Source organism: Erythranthe guttata, chromosome 10 (genome assembly GCF_056151865.1).
Source record: "Erythranthe guttata isolate IM_541 chromosome 10, IM_541, whole genome shotgun sequence".
NCBI classification, from domain to species: Eukaryota; Viridiplantae; Streptophyta; class Magnoliopsida; order Lamiales; family Phrymaceae; genus Erythranthe; species Erythranthe guttata.
Genome location: NC_142542.1, coordinates 9,316,198 through 9,329,403, shown reverse-complemented (window position 1 = coordinate 9,329,403; position 13,206 = coordinate 9,316,198).

Below are 13,206 nucleotides of genomic sequence, written 5' to 3'. Positions count from 1 at the left end.
TAACTACTTCGTGTCTAGTGCCACGTTTTAGTATATTGAAGTATACGAGGTGAAATCCGACAGGAGGAAGATCGAAGATCGAAGAACCGAGCAGCAGCCCACGAGCCGACGTCGCACGCGCCTCCACGCGCCGCCCGAAGACAGCGCGTAAGCCACACGCGCAGTCGTAGCTCGCTTCGCCGCTGCTGCCGCTTTGTCGTTGCTGCCCCCGATTGCACGGATTGGTTTCCGTGGAAATCTAGCTTCGTTTAGTGCGCCTACCTCACGCTTCAAGAGGTAAAATTTCGAATCCCTTGTCATTCGATTCGGTTTTGTTTAAGTTAAATATGCATGTTCGTTTTAGTAAGAAACTTGTATGATTTTATGTGACTACATGAAATTGTTTATTTACTGCGAGCATGACTATTTGATTTAAACGCGAGCATGCTAGTTGATTTAATTTCGATTAAGTTATTGGCATGTATGTTGTTTTTAATTTCGATGGAAGCGCAAAGGTACGCAATTAATTGTTTTCAATTATCGGGCATGTGTTTATGTGTTTTAAATTTGTTTAAATCGCATTTTTTTTTTGTTTTCCGTTGCGCACACGTGTCCAATTCCCAACAGTGGTATCAGAGCTCGTTGTGCAATCAATTGCGTTTTTAATATGCTATAATTTCTATGCATGTTTGATTAATTAAAGTAGCGATTGTTGTATTATTTAATTGGGCGTTTTCGAAAGTTTAAAATATTTTTGAAATATTGTTTAGAATTTTTCAAGCTTTAAACTTGTTTAAAATTGGAAATCGGATCTAAAATTTATTTTAAAAATCGGTTTTTTAAAATGTTCCTCTTAGGACAATATGCGTTTCCATATACCTTTAGAGAACATAGATGTAGAAATCACATAGACCAATCCGAACCTTCTGATGAGATAAAACATTTTTAATTAAATCCCTCATTCTTAATCTAATTAAGAATTATTTCAAGCTATAAAGAAAAACTAATCTGTTGATTTTTTTTTCCTTCTGCCAACGGTTGAATTATGTGTAGCCCTTTACTGTAGTGGTGTAAGCCGTGTTAGCGGGGAGTGCTATGGTAAATTTAGTTGTAATTCAATTGACATAACGATGAAGGTAGACATAGAAAAGGGTTATGCTAGATTAACGTGGTCGGCTAGATTAACTAGGGACTGTATTAGTTTGGCATAATCGAGTTCTACGAGCATCTTTCATTGGTAGGTTAGATTTGACACACGACGATTTTGAATTCGCGAGATTAACTTAGGTCATTATCAAGTGTGAGGAAAATTAATTTAGGGTAATATTGTGGATATGATTGATTGCGATCTAACTTTGGGCAAATATAATCGAGCTAGATTAACTACGGGTTATATTTGTCTATTGGACCTAAAGCCCATTATAGAAAAATCGGTTTTCTCGTTTGTCTACTAGAGGAAAGTGGAACTCGATAAAATTAGTGGGAGAACAATTAAATAACATAAGTCCAAACATTTAATTGTAAATTTCATTTAATACGAATCTCTAATAATCCTCTTCTCTAAACCTCTCAGATAATCATGTCTAAGAATCCCATTATGTCAATCCTCGACAATAAAATCAATGGCCCTAATTACCTAGATTGGTTGCGTAGTCTTAAGCTTGTGCTAACCGTTGAGGGGCGTCTCTATGTTCTTAACGAGAGACTAACTGCCACTATACCTGCCACAACGACTGATGTTGAAAAGGAAACTTATGAAGCATGGAAGAAAGATGACACTCATGCTAGGTGTTATATGATAGCCGCCATGGAGCCCGCGCTTGCGAGGAAATATGAGTCTCACTTACATGCTTTCGATATAAAGGCTCATCTCGATAGCACGTATAGTGAAAATATTTGGGCACCGAAGTACACTGCTACAAAGGAGTTGATCACGGTAGTGCGCGAAGGGACTTCGGTCCACGAGCACTATCTCAAAATAATCAGTCTCCTTGAAAAGCTAGTGAATCTCGATGTCACCCTCCCTGCCGAGCTCTCTTTGGATTTGATCATGTTGTCTCTTCCGAGTTCCTATGAATCGTTCATAGTGAACTTCAACATGAACAAACTAGATCCTCCCTTGGATGAGTTAATGAACATGCTGGTCAGTTTCGAGTCCACCATTAAGAAAAAGAAGTTTGTTCTCATTGCTGCTACTTCTGGAAAGAAGAGTTCTTCCCAAAAGAAGAGAAAGGAAAGAGTTCCATTTCCAAACATCAAGTTTGAAGTGGGTGAAGGTAGTGGGGGCCCTAAGGCATAGGTCAGCAAGCAAGTTGATGATGCTTGCCATCATTGTGGAAAGAAAAGACATTGGCGCCGCAACTGCAAGGCTTACCTAAAGCAGAAAAGTTCTGCAAAGGGTACGTATTTCTTGACGTAAATTTATCTGTCAATTCTTCTTCTTGGGTATTGGATACGAGCTGTGATTCACACTTATGTAATGATTTGCAGCTCATAACAAGAAGTAGAAATCTTAGAGAGGGTGAGACCTACCTAAGGATGGGGAATGGAGCAAGAGTTGCTGCTGAAGCCATTGGCACGATTTACTTAAATGTTTTGGATTCTAGTTTTCCTATTGTTTTGAACGATTTTTTATTTGTTCCGTCTCTAATTAGAAACCTTATTTCTATTCATGTATTAGATATTGAAGGTTTTACTTTTGTTTTAGGAAATTTGATTTGCATTATACAAAAGAATGAAAATTTGATTTGAAAGGGATGACTATTAAACAACTTGTATGAACTAAATCCAAGTGAAATACCTATTAATGTTATATCAGCAAAACGTAAGGAGATAGGTCAAAACCCCGCACAACTTTGGCACGCTAGATTAGGTCATGTCTCTTTAAGAAGGATTAACGATTTTTTTAGTGAAGGATTGTTCTCTTTAGAGGACGTGGAATCACTACAAACTTGTGAATCTTGCCTTAAAGGGAAAATGACCAAGTCACCCTACAAAGGGAAAATGGAACGAGCCGATGGTCTTTTGGATTTGATCCATACAGATGTATGTGGTCCACTAAGTTTTAGTGCGAAGGGTGGATAAAACTACTTCGCTACCTTTACCAACGATTATTCTAGGTATGGGTATGTGTACTTGATGAAGTACAAGTTCGAAACATTTGAAAAGTTCAAAGATTTTAGACACGAAGTAGAAGCAACTCGGACGAAGTATTAAGAAGCTACGATCCGATCGTGGTGGAGAATACTTGAGTATCGAGTTCATTGACTATCTAAAAGAAAATGGAATACAATCTCAATGGACTCCACCTGGAACTCCTCAACTTAACGGAGTTTCCGAACGTCGGAATAGAACCTTATTAGATATGGTTCGATCTATGATGGGGTTCACCAACTTACTGGCATACTTGTCGGGTCATGCACTTCGCACTGCCGCGTATTTGCTTAATAGAGTTAACACAAAAGCAGCTAAATCCACACCTTATGAACTTTGGCATTCCCGGAAACCCAACTTCAAACATATTAGGATATGGGGTTGTCCCGCTTATGTGAAGCGATTAGTGGGAGATAAGTTGGATAGAAAATCCGACTAGTGCTGCTTTGTGGGGTTTCCCAAAGACTCAATGGGATACGAATTCTATTATGTCAAGGAAGCAAAGACGTTTGTTTCGAGAAATGTCACCTTTTTAGAAAGAGAGTTTATATCCAATAGAAAAGGCAGCATGATAGAACTTGAAGTGGTTCAAGAACCGCAAAGTGAATTTCAAGCGCAAGAACAAGTAATCGAACCAATACAACAATCCACTAATATACCTCTTGAACCTACGGTGCGTAGATCCGAAAGAGTTCGAGAAATTCCGGATAGGTTATTCCTCCTGGAAAATGATGAACATCATGTTGATCTTGGACAAGATCCAAGAACATACAATGAGGCCGTATCGGATGCGGACATGGAATATTGGCTAACTGCCATGAAATCCGAAATGGACTCCATGTACTCCAACAAGGTAAGGACCTTGGTAGATCCACCTAAGGGAATAGTTCCTATAGGCTGCAAGTGGATCTATAAGAAGAAAATTGGAGTGGATGGAAAGGTATCGACCTATAAAGCTAGATTGGTAGCGAAAGGATATACTCAAAGGCAAGGTGTTGACTATGAGGAAACCTTTTTGCCAGTCGCGATGTTAAAGTCCATTAGGATTTTGCTGGCCATAGATGCGTGGTACGACTACGAGATATGGCAAATGGATGTGAAGACCGCTTTCCTTAATGAAGACATTGAGGAAGAAATTTACATTGCGCAGCTGGAAGGCTTCATATCTTTTGGAAGTGAGCAAAAGGTTTCCAAACTCCAGCGATCCATTTATCGATTGAAACAAGCATCCCGTAGTTGGAACATTAGGTTCAACTCAACTATGAAAGAGTTTGATTTTGAGAAGAATCCGGAGGAACCTTGTGTATACAAGAAGGTTAGTGGGAGGGCAGTGATATTTTTAGTACTTTATGTTGATGACATTCTACTCATTGGGAATGATGTAGGAATGTTACAACAAACGAAAGCATGGTTGTCCACGCGTTTTTCAATGAAGGATTTGGGAGAAGCATCTTATGTATTGGGAATACGCATATATAGAGATAGAGCAAGAAAGATGCTTGGCTTATCCCAAAGCCTGTACATAGACACCATTATAGAACGGTTTAACATAGAAGAATCCAAGAAGGGATTCTTGCCAATGTCCCATGGGGTTCGTCTCTTGAAATCTATGTGTCCTCAAACACCTAGTGAAATCGAGGAGATGAAAACGACGCCTTGTGCTTCTTCCATAGGAAGCATAATGTATGGCATGCTATGTACGAAACCCGATATCGCGTATGTTGTGAGTGTCACAAGCCGATATCAGTCTAACCCCGGTCCAGCTTACTCAAAAGCCGTGAAAGATATCCTCAAGTACTTACGACGGACTAAGGATATATTTATGGTCTATGGGGGTGCCGAGTTGAAACTAGAGGGCTTCACCGACTCTCGTTTTCAATCGGATGTGGACGACTCAAAGTCGAACTCTGGATTTATATTCACGCTTAATGGTGGTGCCATGTGTTGGAAGAGTTCCAAGCAAAGCACGACGGCCGATTCCACTACCGAAGCGGAATACATTGCAGCGTCCGAAGCTGCAAAAGAAGGGAATTGGATAAGGAAGTTCATCCAAGAGTTGGGTGTCATTCCTAATGCTAATGATCCATTACCGTTGTACTGTGATAACACCGGAACCATGGCGCAAGCTAAAGAGTTCGCATCAGAAGTCCAAGCATATTCTGAGGAAGTATCATGTGCTCCGTGAGATCATTGACAGAGGTGAAGTTAAAGTAGAACGAGTCACCTCGGAAGAGAACGTAGCAGACCCCTTCACGAAGCCTTTACCAAGGTCGGTCCACGAGAAACATCGAGAGTCGAAGGGATTCCGATTCATGGGTAGTTAGCTTTAGGTCAAGTGGGAGATTGTTAGAGTAGGTGACCAACAAGCCAAGTTGTGGTTGTGGTTTTTCCATTTATCATTGTAATAACATACATTTTTCGTATTAATGATAAAACACCTTGGCATTCTATATCTTTGTCCCTTTGCCACAACCATAGATATAGTTCTTACAGTTATTACAAGTACTAGTAATTGATCGTTAGGATCGTGAGATATTTACTTTAGTATTATAACTGCCAAACGTGTTCCTAGTCGAAGGGTTACGCCACCGATGAGGATATCGGCCTTTCCCATTAAGAGATTAGCTTTGTACTGCATCTCATCAGTACACGGTATTGTGATATCGGCATGCATATGTGGGTGCTTGTAAGTTCACTGAACTCCCTCACCCTAGAAATCTCTAAGTGGTTCTCAATAATCGAGTAGAGATATCTATGGTATAATTGTACACCATTAGTCCTTATGACCTAGACATCACCGTGACTTCAGTAGAGGACCAGCTGTATCATGACCTGTCCCTGAGATCCACCGAGGACCACCCCAAGGGCCAGTGTACGTGCAGTCCAAAATCTAGTTGGAGGTATGTGCATTGTAGTCGGGGATTCGATCGCTAGAATAGTCTTGGATGTCCTGTGTGTTCTCATAGTTTGTACTCTCTAAGTCTCTGGCCAGAGCTGACTAAGTGATGATTAGAGAATTCGATTCTCTAATTCATGTACGTAACGATTACAACACTGAGAATAATCGCACAGTCATTGAACAAATAAAGAGGTCTCGATGAACCAATGCCTCTAGTTCAATCAGGACATATGAATCGAAGGGATTGTACTGTATCAAAAGGTTCTTGCAGGCACTTCATTTGTATCTAGGGAATCATGACGCGTAGTTTCTAGACGCCAATCTTGATTCGTTGGGTGATTAAGGTGAAACGAGTTTCATCTTAATCATAACTCTAAGGGACGAGCTTTGACCACAAAGGGTTGTGGGCCCACGGCTAGCTTACGCCTGAATCATCGAGGGTCACACTGCTCGTGCACACGAGATCTTTGAATAAACGGTCAAAGGTCAAAATGTTTTATCTTTGCATGGTTGGAAATCAATATGATTGGGTCCAACATTCGATGAACAGAAAATGAGATGTCGAAGAATGAGAGAAAGAGGAAGAAAATATATGGGAGAGAGAGAGAGAGAGAGAGAGAGAGAGAGAGAGAGAGAGAGAGAGAGAGAGAGAGAGAGAGAGAGAGAGAGAGAGAGAGAGAGAGAGAGAGAGAGAGAGAGAGAGAGAGAGAGAGAGAGAGAGAGAGAGAGAGAGAGAGAGGGAGGGGGAGGGAGGGAGGGAGGGAGATGGAACAAATTTAACGCGTTGGCAGGACATGATGACCTTTTTCCTTACCACCTTTAAGATTTTCTATATTTTGGATCCAACCTTGCAGCCATTTCCAGAACCATCGAAATAAGATACGGAACAACTAATAACTCGCAGAAAGAAACGTGAAGACGATGAATTGGTCTGCATGGGTCATATTTTAAACTCTCTCTCGAATAGGTTGTACAATTTGTATACTCCAATCAAGTCATCAAGGGAGATTTGGACAACACTCGAATTCATGTACAAGATTAAAAAGATCGGCACAGATAAGTTCACTATTATGAAATACTTTGAATTCAAAATGGGAGATACATTTTATGTTCTTGATCAAATTCACGACTTGCATGTTCTAGTTAATAAGTTGAGTGAGTTGAACGTGAAAATTTCTGAACCGTTTCAAGTTGGAGACATTATTGCTAAATTACCTCAAAGTTGGAATGATTAAAGAAAGAAACTTTTGCGCATATGACAAAAGATATTTCCTTGGAAAAGCTTCGTAAGCATTTAAGAATTGAAGAAGAAAATTGTGTTCATGATGGTTTTCAAATCAATTCCAATGTACATGTGATATAGATCACATCAAAAAGAACAAACAGACTCATAGTAGTCTAAAGGTTAATAAAGGGAAAAGCTGCAAGAAATTAGGCTTTAAGGGATGTAATTTTGAAAAGAAAACTAAAGCTTGTTTCCATTGTGGTAAGAATGGCCATTACATTCGTGATTGTAGGTTTTTGAAAAATCAAAATGCTGGTGGTGGTTTTAATGGTGCGAATGGGTCTAATGCTGCAAATATCGTGGAAGACAAGCAAATGGAGTTAGCGGCCACGATATGAGAAATGCAGATTAGAATGATAGCCGAGATTAATATGAGAGATATCTCTCTTTCTCCTGACCAACAAGTCAACTTGTGGCTGTGGTCTTTCCATTTATTCTTGTAATAAACAAAACCTTTTTCGTATTTATTATAAAAACACATTGGCATTCTATATCTTTGTCCCTTTGTCTCAAACATAGATATTGTCATTATAGTTATTACAAGTACTAGTAATTGATCTTTAGGATCGTGAGATATTTACTTTAGTATTATAACTGTTAAATGTGTTCCTAGTCGAAGGGTTACGCCACCAATGAGGATATCGGTCTTTCCCATTAAGAGACTAGCACTTAGTGAATGTGTATTGCATCTCATCAGTAAACGGTATTGTGATTTCGGCATGCATAAGTGGGTGCTCGTAAGTTGACGAGTTCACTGAACTCCCTCACCCTAGAAATCTCTAAGTGGTTCCCAATAATCGAGTAGAGATATCTATGGTATAGTTGTACACTATTATTCTTTATCACCTAGACATCACCTTGACTTTACTAGAGGACCAGCTGTATCATGACTTGTCCCTCAGTTCCACCGAGGACCGCCCCAAGGGCCAGTGTTCGTGCAGTCCGAAATCTAGTGGGAGGTGTGTGCATTGCAGTCGGGGATTCGATCGCCTAGAATAGTCTTGGATGTCCTGTGTGTTCTCATAGTTTGTACTCTCTAAGTCTCTAGCCAAATCGGACTAAGTGATGATTAGAGAATTCGATTCTCAAAGTCATGCTCGTACCGATTACAACACTTAGAACGATCGCACCGTTATTGAACTACTAAGGAGGTCTCGATGAACCAATATCTCTAGTTCGATCAGGACATATGAATCGAAGGGATCGTACTGTACGTTAACAATATCAAAAGGTTCTTGCAGGCATTTCATTTGTATATAGGGAATCATGACCCGTAGTTGCTAGACGCCAATCTTGATTTGTTGGGTGATTAAGGTGAAACGAGCTTCATCTTAATTGTAACTCTAAGGGACGAGTTTAGACCACAAAGGGTTATGGACCCACGGCTAGCTTACACCTGAACCATCGAGAGTCACACTGCTCGTGCACTCGAGATCTTTGAATTAACGGTCAGAGATAAAAATGTTTTATCTTTGAAGGATTGGAAGTCAATATGATTGATTCCAACATTCATAATTTGGAATTAGGAATGAGAATAAGAAAATGAAAAGAATAGGCGGACATCTTAGTTAACTTTCTAAATCGGGAAGTTTCCAAATTTAGAAAGTCCACTGAATTAGGGTTTCCACTTTTAGAAATTGAAAATCGAGAATCGGCACTTGTAATGATGGAGATGTTACAATGATTCCGAAAATGTAATCGTATCAATTTTCCGATCATTGAGATGTGAGAAACGAGTGAGTAAAGAACTAACAAACTTAAGTTGTTGGGCCCGGTCCAACTTAAGCCCGTTAAGGCTTTTTTACAAGACACTTTAAATACATGATTTATAGGTCTTGAACAAAAAACACAACATAATAACAAAACCCTAGCCGTTCGAACTCTCTCACTCGGCCGTATTCTCACCCACGGCCGCCACCACCGCCCTTGTTTGTCGCCGGAATCGGCCCCTTGCACCGATTGGTTTTTGGTAGTTCTTTTCCTCTTGTCATTTCTTCCGTCTATTCTAACTTTTGTGTGTCTAGTGCCACGTATTAAGTAGATCGAAGTATACGAGGTGAAATCCGAGAGGAGGAAGATCAAAGAGTCGATTCTTCTCACTTCGGTTCTCCAATTGGGCGATAAGCAGAGGCGAAGGGTTTCGTCTGACATTGATCAATAATTAAATAAAACACCATTTTGTGGGTTTATATAATGACCCCAATTCATGAAAAAAAATTGCGAACCTGAAAAAAATGTACTGCTTAAAAACGTTTTGCACCCACCTTCACTATAAAATTCCACGTTGGATCGGTAGCATAAACCGTATTTGTTTCCAAACAGTACTCAACTCCAGGGCATTCGAGAAGCCAATTGAATGTGCGGTAACGAGTTTCAATCTTTCCAACTTTTGCATGCACATGTAGTAACTGAATTCTAAACTGTAATGCTTTCGTATGGCCTCTTTCACCGTCAGGATAGCTGATAACTTCGGCTTCCCTCTTGCAAAATTCCCACGTCTTGCCTCAGAAGCTAAGTTATCAATAAACATATTATCAACATTCTCATTCCAATCTAGCTCATAAAATATGTCTTCCTGAATCGACTTATTGTGTGAGTTAACTTCCATGGTGCTACTATATGCGATACACTTGATTTAAACTATGCATTTATACAGGTGTTAATAGTACCCATGTCTTTTTTTTGCAAACCCAATAATTAATTATGTATTTATGCAAGTTACGTGTCCTATATTATTTGTAAAAGAATATCTGCTTTGTACACATTCACACTTCAAACAGACTGCACAAAGGGAATATATTCTCTAAAACAGTGGAATGAATCCTAATAATTTATAAAATCTAATATTCGGGTATCACTTTTCAATAAACAATTGAGCACAAAGGGAATATATTCTCTAAAAAAATGGAATGAAATCCTAATAATTTATGAAATCTAATATTCGGGCGTCAGTTTTCAATAAACAATTGAGCACAGCTTTAATATTGACATAACACGTCGAAATGAGAAGTCTATGTGATTTGTAATTGTGCAGTGAAATATCACCAAAAAGTATGATAACCTCCAATAAATTCATTCTTTATTTACTTGTGAAGCATGAGGGTTGTTGGATGTTATTAATTACGAAGTCAAAATACAATTTTGAGCACTAAGTTTGACAAAAAATCTGAAACTTAAATAGGCATGGCAAAACCATCAAAAGAATGGACAGTGGAGCAGTCTAGTCTTGCACAGGCATTTAATACAGCATATAGGTGTCTAATTAGCCGAGCATGCAGCCCAATTAAACACATAGCATTACAAATAGAAAATAAAGTCACCTGCCCCATTCTAACAGTTACAGAAGCACATGTAGCATGGCAAGAATTGTTTGTACACGTGTAACAAATAACATCATGCATATTTTGGTAATGCTATTATAAATTGAACACAAACTCATTACTAAAATTGTATCTGTAACTTGAGTTCCGATTAGGGTAAACAAAACATTGCCATCAAACATTAGCAGATATAACCCACAGTTTGCAGCTTACTTTTCATTTGTTACTAAACAAGTTCTATTCTAGTTTATAATTTATACATAACCACACTAAACTTGTACATTTTTCTTATTCCTCGCAGACGATGCCACGTACACGGAACCAAAATGTTGACGCCATGTTCAACGGAGCCGACTGGCCGAAGGAGTACGACGACTTTTTAATGCCACAGTTGGAAAGACTAGCTACGCCATACGAAACCCTCGTCGATGGAGCACTGTTCAATTCGATACTCGAACGCATCGCGGTGGAAATGCAGCACACATATAATAGGAATTTCATTTTCATGGAAGTCAAGCGTCGTGCACATATCATTCGAAATAGGTACTACGCGTTTGTAAGGTTCATCAATTTACCCGGGGGGCATTACAATCGACTGTCTAAAGGGTTATTATTAACCAACTGTACGATCCAACAATGCACAAACCCGTAAGCTATCCATAAACCTTTTATTTTTTATTTTTATACACATAATTCATATTTGCTAACGAAACGTTTTATATTGTAGAAGAGTAAAAATGACCAACTTATGAATAACTACTTCCGCGCCAATGGGTTTCCATACTACGACACTTGCGAGATGATTTTCGACGAAAAAATGGCGGCCCCAATCGATTTCGGTGTGGGTCAAGGATTTCATGCAGATGATCCAATACTTGTTGACGGGGAAGAGTCATCCGACGAAAAGTACGAGCAGTGGGATAGCGATGATTTGTCAATGGAAGAAATAAAATTCTACAATTCGTTGGCCATCCATTTCCAAAACGAAGAGCCATTGGAGATTGATCGGTAAAACTCCCCCGAATAGTGGGATGCACGCGGTATGGATGTTGCACCAGCTGATCTTATAGATGAAGAAATTGATCTTCAGTCAAGCAGTGAAAATGATGGTCTGCTAAGCGATGCATCGTCAGAAGGGACGACGGGTTCTTCTTCCGATGAATCAACGGACGAGTCGGAAGGGTTTTCTGATGTCACTGAATCTTAAAATATGTCCATTTTCTTAGTTTAAAGTATTACCCTGCTTTCTTGTTTATGCTTTATTAGAAGTCTATCTTTGTACTAGTCAAGGCATGTATTAATGTATTTTCTTTTTTATGGTCGTAATGTTTGTTTGGTCACCAGCTAAGTAAGTGTTCGTAGTATTGGTTGTTGATTTTCCAAGGCCTTTTCTTGCCACAACAACCTTCGTTTTTTGATAGCTGTAGTGAAGTTCTTTTCATATTAAAGTTGTATTAATTTAGCCGCCTACTTTTTGGACTGTAAAAAAAGGTTTATGTACATTCAAATGCTTATTTATGAACGAAAAAGTTTATGTACATTCATAAAATGTCTACGTACAATGAAAAACATTATGGGTTATACAATTGCTAATGTATTTATAATGAAATAGCATGCAGTAAATATACGGTTTGTATCTAGTGGCAAAATAATAATTTTTAATTAGGTTACGAAACTTCGACGAAAACGAGGTTTTCAAACTTGCCGGAACTGAACATACACATAAAGTCATACATATAAATACGAAATTATTACTTAAATCATAAAAACATACAAACAACGTGAATTGAAAAAAAGTTCAGATATTAGCCGTAAAATACAAAATTGCACTCCAATGAAGGAGGCGTGCCCACCATTTCCAACGATCAATTAGCATTCATTTTTTCCACCAATAGCACCCTTACCTGCCTTGAACCCTAGGACAGTTGGAACCCGCAGAGCTGGCCCCGTACATATTCAACGCATTTCTGTACTTTGGCATCATTTTATCTTTTGGTTTCAACGGGCTCGGAGCATTCGTTGGTCGACGATGTTTGGAATTGGCGGTACTGCACTCCGTGTTCAATGACCCTTCCGAGTCCGAAAAGGTCGTTAGATAGTCCCAAACATTGACATTAATGCTACTCGAATCCGAAGATATATTGACCACGGTCGTCTGGGGTATTGGAACATGTTGGGTAATATTGTGTCCGTGGAGCATGGTTGGAGGGTCAAGATCGTCATCATCCTCAGAGGAAAGCACGATTATCTCCTCGTTCCTTTGAAGCGGCACTTCAACGGGTGGCGCGAATATAGTCTGCAAATCTGCCCATTTACTTTCACCGTATGATCGATATGCAAGTGCCGTTGGGTGCTCCTATTATTTAATCACAAATTAGTTAAACAAAATAAAATATTAGTAATTATTAACATGTCTGTTTAATGGAAGAAATAAATACTACCTGAGAAATCTTCTCCCACAACAAATCCGGTGCGGATACAACATTTGTGGCCTCGTTGTACATCACTCCCGGTAGTAATAGCACCCAACCGAAAGACGTGTGACGTTCTTCAAGGTCACTTAGTTTATT